General features: G+C 44.6%; 1 long non-coding RNA gene across 3 annotated transcripts in view; it reads right to left on the bottom strand.

Moving 5' to 3' along the window:
* Positions 1 to 2707, bottom strand: part of LOC123629794 — a 28999-nt gene extending 26292 nt beyond the window's left edge. For 2 of the 3 annotated variants that reach the window (XR_006732256.1, XR_006732258.1), the window contains exons 1-3: positions 2599 to 2707; positions 1227 to 1389; positions 150 to 502 (exon numbers count right to left, since the gene is read on the bottom strand). This is a non-coding gene — a long non-coding RNA (uncharacterized LOC123629794). The remainder of the gene's footprint in view (positions 1 to 149; positions 503 to 1226; positions 1390 to 2598) is intronic. The other variant, XR_006732257.1, reaches the window with a different exon arrangement.
* Positions 2708 to 12216: the final 9509 nt, after the last annotated feature.

Raw genomic sequence — 12216 nt, 5'->3', positions numbered from 1 at the left:
CTTTGTCCTCTCCTGTCATGATGATGCTTTGGGACAACCACACCCCCCAACCCTCCCATCCAACTCCCCTGGCCCGAAACAATGAGCTCACAGGCCTGCACGTCCACACTCTGGCTCAGCAATGCTCTCCTCTCACTGGGGTCTCTTACCTGTCCAGAGAAGCTGCTGCTGGATGGTCCAGGGTGGCCCCATCTGGAATGATTCGCCTCACACCTCATCCCTCAGCCAGAGCCCAGGCACACGCTTGTAACAGTGGCACAGAAAAACACAAGTCTGTCCTGAGCCTCCTCAGGTGTCACAGCAACAGGCATCCCATTGACCAGAACAAGTCACATGGCCTGACTCAGAGTCAAGGGTCCAGAGAGGCAGCGCTGTCTCTTCAATGGAAGGAACTGAGGAGTCTCCACGTGGAGAAGGGGATGCATCTGCGGAGGGTGAAGAATGGGGACCCCCGACACAGGAGCCTCCTGCAGCAGCTTATGTGACCGGCACAGGGTGTGCTCTGTAAAACGTTAAAGAGAACGGACATAAACATTTCCCAGTGTTACCCTCTTCCCGTTTTCACTTAAAGTTTCCCAAGAGACTTTAAAACATCTTGCTTTTTCAGTTTAATGATAGATATTAAATGATGGAAACATTTCATATTTTTATATTTTAGTTTGAATGGTTGCATAATTCAAGCAGTTTTAAAAGCAAGTAATGTCTAATTTGTAATGGCAAATTCTGGTATAAATGCCAGTGGGTAATACTGTGTGACACGAGCTTCATGACTTCCTTTTTAATTGTAAGAACTTTTAGCTTTTTCAAAGATACTTTTCAAAATGCTTTTCTAGATTTTCTACTTTTATCACAGAAATACATGCTTGCATTTAAAAGTATAAATTGGCATAAGGAAATGTTAACAACTACCCCCTATACACACAATTCCATTCTCCATTGATTTCTCCTTGATGTTTGTCTTTCTTCATGTTCATACACATAATCACAGGACTAAGATGAATATAATTATAGTATGATTTTGTTCTTCACTGTGCACTAGGTTAACATTTTGGATTTGCATTTTTCATTTCCAGAGAGTGGAAATGGCATCCTATTTTGCCTGTCTAAAATCAGTTTGAATCCTAAATGGCTCTTGTAAAGCACGGCCCTGAAGACAGGCTTTTGCAATTGTCTCCACCCCATGGACTGTGAGTATGGCTTATGTTAATTAAATAACAAGGGCTCACCTGACAGCGTTGGCCTTCTATCCAGACATAAATCGAAAGGAAGGAAATTGTACTTTATCAGAGTTATTTTTTTCATTTTTAAGTGGTTGCTGTGGTTGATTTTTCGAGGGATTTGAAAGTGGTGGCTTGAAGTGGGGAACAGAAGCCCCTTCTAGCTAAATGCCTTAAGAAAAAGAAATAAAAGATATGTAAGTTGGGAAAGAAGAAATAAAATGCTCTCTGCTTACAGATAACTCAATTTTCTATGTAGAAAAAATCCCAAAGAACCAACAAAGTTTTCCTCTGTATGAGGAAAACTACAAAACCGTTGAAAGGAATCAAAATCTAAATAAATGAAGAGATTTTTCATGTTCATAGGTAGGAGAACTAAATGTTAAGATGACAATTCTCTTACTTGATCTATAAATTCAAAACAATTCCAGTCAAAACATCAGCAAGTTATTTTGACAACTTGAAAGTGACAAACTCATTCTAAAGTTTATATGGAAAAGGTAAAAGACCCACAGTAGCCAACAATATCAGAGGGGAGGAACAAATTTGAAGGACTTGCAAATTGATCAACCAAACAGAATAGAGAACCCAGAAATAAAAGCACAGAAACATAGTCAATTGACCTTTTAGAAAAAGGCAAAGGCAGTGTAATGGAGGAAAGACAGCCTTTTCAAAAATGATGGTGGAACCCCTGCATATCTATATGCCAACAAAAGAAAAAAAGAAAAGCAAAAAAAAGAATCGAAACACAGTCGTTCCTCCTCAAAAATTAACTGAAAGTGAATCTTAGACCTAACTTTACAACTCATGTTATTTTTATTTGACAAACCCTCATAGTATACATGTATGGGGTGAACTGTCATGTTCTGATACATGTAGACAGTGTGGAATAATTGAACCAAGGTTGTTAACACATCCATCGGCCCACTCACCTATCATTTTTGTGGTGACACATCTGAAGTTACTATCTTAGCTGTTTGGAAATCTACAATACGCTGTTACTGACTACAGTCGCCCTGCTGCGCAACGGATGTCACAACCGGGTCCTTCTGTGTGCACCCGGGTACCTGAGGCCCAACCCCGCCCCAACACCCCTCGGGCAACCATCATTCTACCCTCCACTTCCACGGCTCAACTTCTCAGACCTCAGTTAAAATACAAAATGTAAAACTTCCATAAAACACCACAGGAGAGAATACTGCTAGGTAACCTTGGGTTTGGCAATGACTTTTTAGATAACGCCACCAAAGTAAAATCCATGGAAGAAAACACTGGTAAGTCTTTGCTAGTATCAAAAACTTCTGCCTGAGAAGGAAAGTATTAACAGAAGGGAGAAGCAAGCGAGGCACGGACTGGGAGTCAGTATTTGCAAGACACGCACCTTACCGGAGACACGCACTTAAGGGCGGTGGTGCGGCTGCCCACAGGCTGGGGGCGCGGCTGCAGCCACACACTCCTTCGCTGTCGCCGAAAACCCAGGGAGGCGCCGGCGTGCAGAGAAGGCGCAGGCGGTGTCAGGGGTGCACAGGCTGTGCCAAGGAGGCGCAGGCACACAGAGGGGCATGGAGGCGGCCCCAGGCGCAGGCGCACGGAGGAGGCGCGGGCGGCCCCAGGGCGCAGGCGCACGGAGGAGGCGCGGGCGGCCCCAGGGCGCAGGCGCACGGAGGAGGCGCGGGCGGCCCCAGGCGCAGGCGCACGGAGGAGGCGCGGGCGGCCCCAGGCGCAGGCGCAGGCGCACGGAGGAGGCGCGGGCGGCCCCAGGGCGCAGGCGCACGGAGGAGGCGCGGGCGGCCCCAGGGCGCAGGCGCACGGAGGAGGCGCGGGCGGCCCCAGGGCGCAGGCGCACGGAGGAGGCGCGGGCGGCCCCAGGCGCAGGCGCACGGAGGAGGCGCGGGCGGCCCCAGGCGCAGGCGCACGGAGGAGGCGCGGGCGGCCCCAGGGTGCAGGCGCACGGAGGAGGCGCGGGCGGCCCCAGGCGCAGGCGCAGGCGCACGGAGGAGGCGCGGGCGGCCCCAGGGCGCAGGCGCACGGAGGAGGCGCGGGCGGCCCCAGGGCGCAGGCGCACGGAGGAGGCGCGGGGCGGCCCCAGGGCGCAGGCGCACGGAGGAGGCGCGGGGCGGCCCCAGGGCGCAGGCGCACGGAGGAGGCGCGGGCGGCCCCAGGGCGCAGGCGCACGGAGGAGGCGCGGCGGCCCCAGGGCGCAGGCTCACGGAGGAGGTGCGGGCGGCCCCAGGGCGCAGGCGCACGGAGGAGGCGCGGGCGGCCCCAGGGCGCAGGCGCACGGAGGAGGCGCGGGGCGGCCCCAGGGCGCAGGCGCACGGAGGAGGCGCGGGGCGGCCCCAGGGCGCAGGCGCACGGAGGAGGCGCGGGGCGTCCCCAGGGCGCAGGCGCACGGAGGGGCCGCGGGCGGCCCCAGGGCGCAGGCGCACGGAGGGGCGCGCGGGCGGCCCCAGGGCGCAGGCGCACGGAGGAGGCGCGGGGCGGCCCCAGGGCGCAGGCGCACAGAGGGGTGCGCAGGCGGTGTCACGGAGGTGCAGGTGCATGGAGGCGGCCGCTGGATCAAGTGACTGAGGTGGCGGCTGAAGCGGCGGCGGAGGGAAGGACTCGTGTGGAGTTTCCCCAGCGCGGATCCGCTGCCCCGGCAGGGAAGAGTAGGCGTCGGTGGCGTCCGTGGTGGCTTTGGCGGCGCTGCGGAGACGAAGACGGCAGGCGCAGAGATGAGCGCGTCGTGGCGGCCCCTCGGGCGGCTGAGGCGGCAGCGCTCGGAGGGGAGCACACGGCGGCGCTGTGACAGTGGGCGGGACCCCCTGGACGCTCCCCTGCGTGGACCCCACGGCGCTCGGGCACCGGGAGGAGGCAGCGCACCGTGAGGTGAGCTAGAGGGCCCGGAGCCCGGCCGGGCGCTGCTGCTGCGCACGCACCCCCTGGTCGGTCGTGCCCGTGGGGCCGGCGGCGCGCCGGGCTCGGTCACAGGCAGCCTTGGCCTCGCGGGTGGCGGTCACCGTGCCGCGGCGCTGGAGGCTGTGGGCCCGGGACGCGGGAGGGTCGTGACCCCGCCCCTCCCCCGGCCGTCCCGCCCCAATGCCCAGACTCCGATTGAAGGCGGCGGTCAGAGCAGGGTGGCCTCGCGACTGGGCTCATGGACCTGCCCTGGTCACGTGGAGGGGACGTGTCCCTGTCCGGGACGGGGGGCCGCCGTGGGTGGCACCTGCCCAGGAGCGCCTCTGTGGGCTGGCGCGCTGTGGCCGGGGGAGTTTCGCATGCCGCGGTTACAGTTACCCCAAGCGGGAAACTGTCCACTCGGCCCCCAGACTCACCTGAAATTCATTTTGACACAGAACTTGGGAGGGCGGGAGGGTAGGAGGGGATCGCATGGTTAAAGCAGCACTCGGCACCAGACAGAGAGATTTAATGACAGTTTTGCTGAGGGCTCAGGGGTAGTACTAATTTCTTGAAGCAATTTTCTCCGGTAACCCGAATCTCCTCTCTCTTTATTTTTCAACACCCACTTTATTTTCTTGGGAAACTTATTTTTCCCTTAACTCTTTTCCTTCTCCACTCTCCACAAAGAATCTGCTAACCAACACCTGTGACCTTATTTTCTTTAATTGTTAGTGCCCATGACAACATTGTGAATGGTGGCCTTGCTTGACCTTTTTCGATTTGTGGTGGTGTGTTAAATTGTCCTTGTTTAAATGATCTGCTTGAATTAGAGTCCCCGTTTTCCAGGTGGCTGTCCCCTTACTGCTAGTCCTGAAATCTTGCCTACTTGTGTCTGGGATTTTAACTTTGAGAGGAAGAGAGTGAATATGAATACGTGAAAAATAAGGTGATGTGTAATGATGGCACTTTGTATTTTTCACAGTACACTATAATTTACCACTGCAAAACAGTTTTATAGGCTGTGCGAACTCACTTGGCCTTTGACCAAAAGGTTTTGAAGGTGGAGTTGGTGTTTCTTTTTTTTTTGTAATTGCTGTTAAGACAGTTATTTAAGAAGGCTGAAGAAAAATTGGAAAAGTTTGAACTAGAAGAGAAGGAAAGAGGGTATAGTTTGAAGCGGATACAGGGTCGACAGAAGGCAGTCATCTGTGTAAGTCATCGGCTTTCTGATTCCTTAAGTCCAAAACTTAGGAAATCAATTTCTGATGTATATTGCATTTGCATCTTTTAGACATTTTGTATTGGCTGAAACGACTGAGTTTTTATTTGATCCCATAACATTTTTTTGTTTGAAATTTTATGTGTTTCAAAAACAGTAAAGAAAATTCTCGTTCATTACAGGTGCAGATTACCTGATGTGAAATCATAGTATTACAACTTTCAGTCTTCATTTACTAGAAGGATAAGGTTTTCTTTCATGCTCTCTATGCTAGGTTTGTATTATATGATGCTGTTCTCCATAACCCAAAGTTCAGTTAAATAGCTGATGCAGTTTTAAATGTAAAATAGTAGCAGGGGAGGAATCATTAGACATAGTCATTTTCTTTTCACAATTATTTGCTACAAACATGTGGCAATGTAACAAAACAGAGTTAGTGTCTCTCTGTATCCAAAAAGGATTTTACTGGTGATTCTCTGGTGGTGGTATATAGTTTTATGAGGCAAATTTTGATTATGAGGAGACAGATGTATTAGGACCAAACAAATGAAGAAATGACTTGCTAAAATGAAATAAAATATTTTATTTGCACTCAGCTTTTTGGAGACAAAATTTTTTCTTTTATAGGATTGTGTATAGTAAATAAACACCACAGCATCCTAAAGCAGTGTCTGATGAAGCTAACTGCCATGTTTTAGACCAGTAGTTACCCTCATTTACTTTAATGTAAAATTACTGAAAATGAAAACTAATATTTGTTTGGGACCAAAGACTCATCTTTTGGTTTCTAGTTTTATGGAAACTACAGAAACTGAAAGATTTAGAGATTTGTAGCTGCAGAAAAAAAATAGTGTTGAATGCTAATAATGTTGTGGGCACTGTGCTTTGTATGTGTTGTCTCATTTAATCCTCACACCAAACTTGTCAGGTAGATATCAGCATTTTATAAATGAGGAAACTTAAGCCTTAAAGATGAATGTAAACCCATTGTGAGTCAGGACTTGACATGGGTCTGTCTGACTCTGGTTTGTATTCTTACTGACACTGTGCTCTACTTCTGCCTCTTTCCTCTTAACACTCTTTCATGGTATTGTGACTTGGAATGGGCCTTTGATGTTGATTTAGTAATATAGGGAGACCCAATTGCTGCCCCAAATTTATAAGTGGCTGATCATGTTGACATAGTAGAGCTAATTAGCAGAATCTTTCCTAGAATTTGTGATTCTCTTTTGGTTACGGGTCAGAAACTTCCCTAGAGTCTACATAAGAATACCCTTCTTGTAGGTGAACAATCCAGTTTTAAAGCATTTCATTAATTTGAAAAAGACAGTCACTTATACACCTGTAGTCAAAAAGCAGTGTGTAAGTGAAGTCAGTGGCAGATGCCTATAGTCCTAGCTACTGTAGAGGCTGAGGTGGGAGGATCGAATCCAGCCAGGGGAACATGCTGAAACCCCGTCTCAATCAATCAATCAATGGCAGTGTGTAGCAGACCTGCAGTGTATCCACACAGGTGCTTTAGATTTTTTTTGATCAGATTTTGTCTTTTCAGATTATCGGTGGCTTTAATGTAAGATTCTGGTATCGTTCAAGGCTTCTTTTTTTTTTTTATTTATTATTTATTTTTTTATTTCAGCTTATTATGGGGGTACAGAAGTTCAGGTTACATATATTGCCCTTGCCCCCCCATCCCCCAGAGTCTGAGCTTGAAGCGTGTCCATTCCCCAGACAGTGCACATCGCACTCACCATGTAGGTATACACCCATCCCTCCTTCTACCCCCCACCTCTGTCCGATACCCAATTGGTGTTATTCCCAAATGTGCACTTAGGTGATGATCAGGGAAACCAATTTGATGTGAGTACATGTGGTGCTTATTTTTCCATTCTTGGGATACCTCACTTAATAGAATGGGTTCCAACTCTCTCCAGGAGAACAAAAGAGATTCTATATCACCATTATTTCTTATAGCTGAGTAATACTCCATGGTGTACATATACCACATTTTTCTAATCCATTCATGAATTGATGGGCAGTTGGGTTGTTTCCACATCTTGGCAATTGTGAATTGTGTGGCTGTAAACCTTCGGGTACAGGTGTCTTTTTTATAGAATGACTTTCATTCTTTGGGTAGATGCCCAACAATGGGATTTCTGGATCGAATGATAGGTCTACTTGAATCTGTTTAAGGTATCTCCATATTGCTTTCCACAAGGGTTGCACTAGTTTGCAGTCCCACCAGCAGTGTATGAGCGTTCTTGTGTCTCCGCATCCACGCCAACATGTGTTGTTTTGGGACTTTTTGATAAAGGCCATTCTCACTGGAACTAAGTGATGTCTCATTGTGGTTTTGATTTGCATTTCCTTGATGATTAGAGATGTTGAGCATTTTTTCATATGTTTGTTAGCCATTCTTATATCTTCTTTTGAAAAATTGCTATTCATGTCGTTTGCACATTTTTTGATAGGGTTGTTTGATTTTTTCTTACTGATTTCCCTGAGTTCTAAGTAAATTCTTGTTATCAGTCCTTTATCTGACGTGTAGTATGTGAAAATTTTTTCCTATTTTGTAGGTTGTCTGTTTATTCTCGTGACTGTTTCTTTGGCTGTGCAGAAGCTTTTTAATATATTATAATCAGGTCCCATTCATTTATTTTTGTTGTTGCTGTGATTGCCTTAGGGGTTTTCCTCATAAATTCTTTGCCTAGGCCAATGTCTGTAAGAGTCTTTCCTACATTCTCTTCTAGAATTCTAATTGTTTCACACCCAAGGTTTAAGTCTGTTGTTATGCACCATGATTTGATTTTTGTGAGAGGTGAAAGCTGTGGGTCCTGTTTCAGTCTTCTACATGTGGCTATCCAATTTTCCCAGCACCATTTATTGAATAAGGATTCTTGTCCCCAGAGTATGTTTTTGTCTGCTTTGTCAAAGATTAGATGGCTATATGAGGATGGTTTTATATTTGGATTTTCTGTTCTGTTCCACTGGTCTGTGTCCCTACACTTGTGCCAATACCAAGCAGTTTTAAGAACCACAGCCTTGTAGTATTGTTTGAAGTCTGGCAAATTAATACCTCCCATATTGTTTTTATTGCTTAAAATTGCTTTTGCTAAATGAGGTCTTCTCTGGTTCCATACAAAGCATCAAATTATTTTTTCTATATCTGTGAAAAATGATGTTGGTAATTTAATAGGGATTGCATTGAATCTGTAGATCACTTTGGGTAGTATAGACATTTTAACAATGTTGATTCTTCCGATCCACGAGCATGGTATGGTTTTCCACCTATTTACATGCTCTGCAATTTCCTTCCTCAGTGTTTCGTAGTTCTCCCTATGGAGGTCCTTTACCTCTTTAGTTAAATATATTCCTAGGTATTTTGTTTTGTTTGTTGCTATTTTGAAGGGTATTGAGTCCTTAATTTGGTTCTCCGATTAACTGTTATTGGCATATATGAATGCCTCCGATTTGTGTGTATTGATTTTGTAACCTGAGACTTTACTGAATTCATTGACCAATTCCAGGAGTCTCTTGGTTGAATCCTTGGGGTTTTCCAGATATAACATCATATCCTCAGCAAAGAGTGAGAGTTTGGTCTTTTCTTTCCCTGTTTGGACTTCCTTGATTCTGCTCTCTTGCCTGATAGCTCTCCAAAGGACTTCCAATACTATGTTGAAAAGTAATGGGGACAGTGGGCAGCCTTGTCTGGTTCCAGTTCTAAGTGGGAATGCTTTCAGTTTTTCCCCATTCAGTATGATGTTGGCTGTGGGTTTGTCATATATGGCTTGTATCATTTTTAGGTAGGTCCCGTCAATGCCTATTTTGTTAAGCGTTATTATCGTAAAAGGATGTTGAATTTTGTCAAATGCTTTTTCTGCATCTATTGAGAGGATCATATGGTCCTTATTTTTGCTTCCATTTATGTGGTGAATTACATTTATATATTTGCGTATGTTAAACTATCCCTACATCTCTGGGATGAAGCCCACTTGGTTGTGATGGATTATTTTTTTGATAAGCACTTGGATTCGATTTGCTAGGATTTCATTGAGAATTTTTGCATCTATATTCATAAGAGATATTGGTCTGTAGTTTTCTTTTTTTGTTGCATCCTTTCCTGGTTTTGGTAGCAATGTTATCTTGGCTTGGTAAAACGTGTTGGGGAGAATTCCATCCTTCTCGATATTGGAGAATAGTTTATGTAGGATGGGCACCAGTTCTTCTTTGTAAGTGTGGTAAAATTCAGGTGTGAACCCATCTGGACCAGGGCTTTTCTTTTTGGGAAGGTTTTTTATTGCTGTTTCGATTTCAGTTCTTGCTATTGGTCTATTCAGGAATTCTATTTCTTCCTGGTTGAGCCTGGGAAGGCCATGTGTTTCTAAAAATTTGTCCATTTCCTCCACATTTTCCAGTTTGTGTGCATAAAGATTTTTGTAGAATTCATAGATGATATGTACCTCTGTGGCATCAGTTGTGATTTCTCCTTTCATGTTCCTGATGGAGGTTATTAGAGATTTTTCTTTTCTGCTCTTGGTTAGTTTAGCCAGAGGTGTATCTATTTTGTTTATCTTTTCAAAGAACCAACTTTTTGTTTTATTAATTTCCCTTATGATTTTTTTATTGTCCTTTTCATTTAGTTCTCATTTGATATTAATAATTTCTCATCTTCTGATGGGTTTGAGGTCGGTCTGTTCTTCTTTCTCCAGCTTTTTGAGTCTATTCATTAGGTTGTCTATTTGTGAGTTTTCTGTCTTTTTGATATAGGCATTTATGGAAATGAATTTTCCTCTCAGGACTGCTTTAGCTGTTTCCCACAGATTTTGATAAGTTGTGTCTCCTTTGTCGTTTAATTCAAAGAATCTTTCGATTTCTGTCTTGATTTCTTCATTTATAAAATATTCATTCAGGAGAAGGTTTTTTAATTTCCATGACTTTGAGTAGGAATGAGAATTTCTGTTAGGGTTAATTTCTACCTTTATTCCGCTGTGATCTGAGAAGATGCATGGTATAATTTCTATTTTTTAAAATTTTTTAAGACATACTTTATGTCCTAGGATATGATCAATCTTAGAGAATGTCCCATGAGCTGATGAGAAGAATGTATATTCAGTGGATTTTGGGTAGAATGTCCTGTAGGTGTCAGTCAGGCCCATTTGTTCTAGCATTCTATTTAAGTCCATTATTTCTTTGTTTATTTTCTGTTTGGAGGATCTGTCCTGTAGTGTGAGCAGCGTGTTAAACTCTCCAACTATCAAAGTGCTGTTGTCTATCATTTTGTTCAAATCAAGTAGGGTTTGCTTTATGAATCTGGGTTCACCTAAGTTGGATGCATATATATTAAGTATAGTTATGTCTTCTTGTTGAATTGTAACCTTCACCAGTATATAGTAACCATCTTTGTCTTTCATTACTTTTATTGATTTAAAAACTAAGTTATCGGAGATTAAAACCACCATGCCAGCTTTCTTTTGGCTTCCATTTGCTTGAAATATCGATTTCCACCCTTTTATTTTCAGTCTAAATGCATCCTTGCAGGTTAGATGAGTTTCCTGAAGACAGCAGATACTTAGCTTTTATTTTTTTTAACCATTGGGCCAGTCTATGTCTCTTGAGTCGGGAATTCAATTCATTCACTTTTAATGAAAGAATTGATAAGTGAGATTGATTTTTGTTCCTCATGTTGGGTTGAATTTCATTATTCTGTTTTCTCACTTGAGCCATTGTGATAACTGGGTTTTTATCTTCTCTTGAGTAGTTGTATATTCGTGGGTCTTTCTTGTTCTGGTCCGTGTGTGTAGCTCTGTTTTGAGTACTTCTTGGAGAGCTGTTCTTGTCTTGGTGAATTCTCTGAGTTTGTATTTATCTGAGAATGTCTTAATTTCACCTTCATATATAAAGCTGAGCTTAGCCAGGTATAAGATTCTAGGCTGGGCATTATTCTGTTTCAGAAGAGTGAGAATGGGGCCCCAGTCTCTTCTTGCTTGTAAGGTTTCAGTTGAGAAATCTGGCATAATTCGGATGGATTTTCCTTTGTATGTTACTTGTTTCTTTCTCCTTACAGCTTGAAGAAGGGCCTCTTTAGTGGAAATTTTGGTCAGTCTGATAACTGCATGATGTTGACGTGGTGTCTTCCTATTTGGTATGACTCTCTCAGGGGTTCTTTGAGCTTCCTGAACCTGTATATCTAGAGTTTTGGCAAGGCCTGGGAAATATTCCTCAATTATGTCTTCAAATAGCTTATCCAACCCTTGCTTATTGTCTTCTTCACCCTCAGGAATGTCGATAACTCTCACGTTAGGCTTCTTCACATAATCCCACGTTTCTTGTAGATTCTTGACTTTTCTCATTTCTTTGCTCCATCTCTGTGACTGATTTATTTAATTGGAAAGTGTTATCTTCAATTCTGAGATTCTTTCTTCTGTTTGATCTACCCTGCTCTTGAGACTTTCCACTGTGTTTTGTAGCTCCCTGAATAAATTCTTCATTTCTAGGAGTTCAGTTTGATTTTTCTTCAATATTTTGATTTCTTTAGTGAATTTGTCTTCCAAGTCCTGGATCTTTTTTGTGGTTTCTTTGTGTTGGTTATCCATTTTTTCTTGCATAATATTCAGCTTATTTATGATCCATTTTTTTTTTGAGACAGAGTCTCACTTTGTTGCTCGGGCTAGAGTGAGTGCCGTGGTGACAGCCTAGCTCACAGCAACCTCAAACTCCTGGGTTTAAGCGATCCTCCTGCCTCAGCCTCCCGAGTAGCTGGGACTACAGGCATGCCCCACCATGCCCGGCTAATTTTTCTATATATATTTTTTAGCTGTCCATATAATTTCTTTCCATTTTTAGTAGAGATGGGGTCTAGCTCTTGCTCAGGCTGGTCTAGAACTCCTGAGCTCAAACAAT

This window comes from Lemur catta, unplaced genomic scaffold, assembly GCF_020740605.2.
Source record: "Lemur catta isolate mLemCat1 unplaced genomic scaffold, mLemCat1.pri scaffold_43_ctg1, whole genome shotgun sequence".
NCBI classification, from domain to species: domain Eukaryota; kingdom Metazoa; phylum Chordata; class Mammalia; order Primates; family Lemuridae; genus Lemur; species Lemur catta.
The sequence above is the reverse complement of the archived record's forward strand: the minus strand, read 5'-3'. Positions and strand labels throughout refer to the sequence as shown.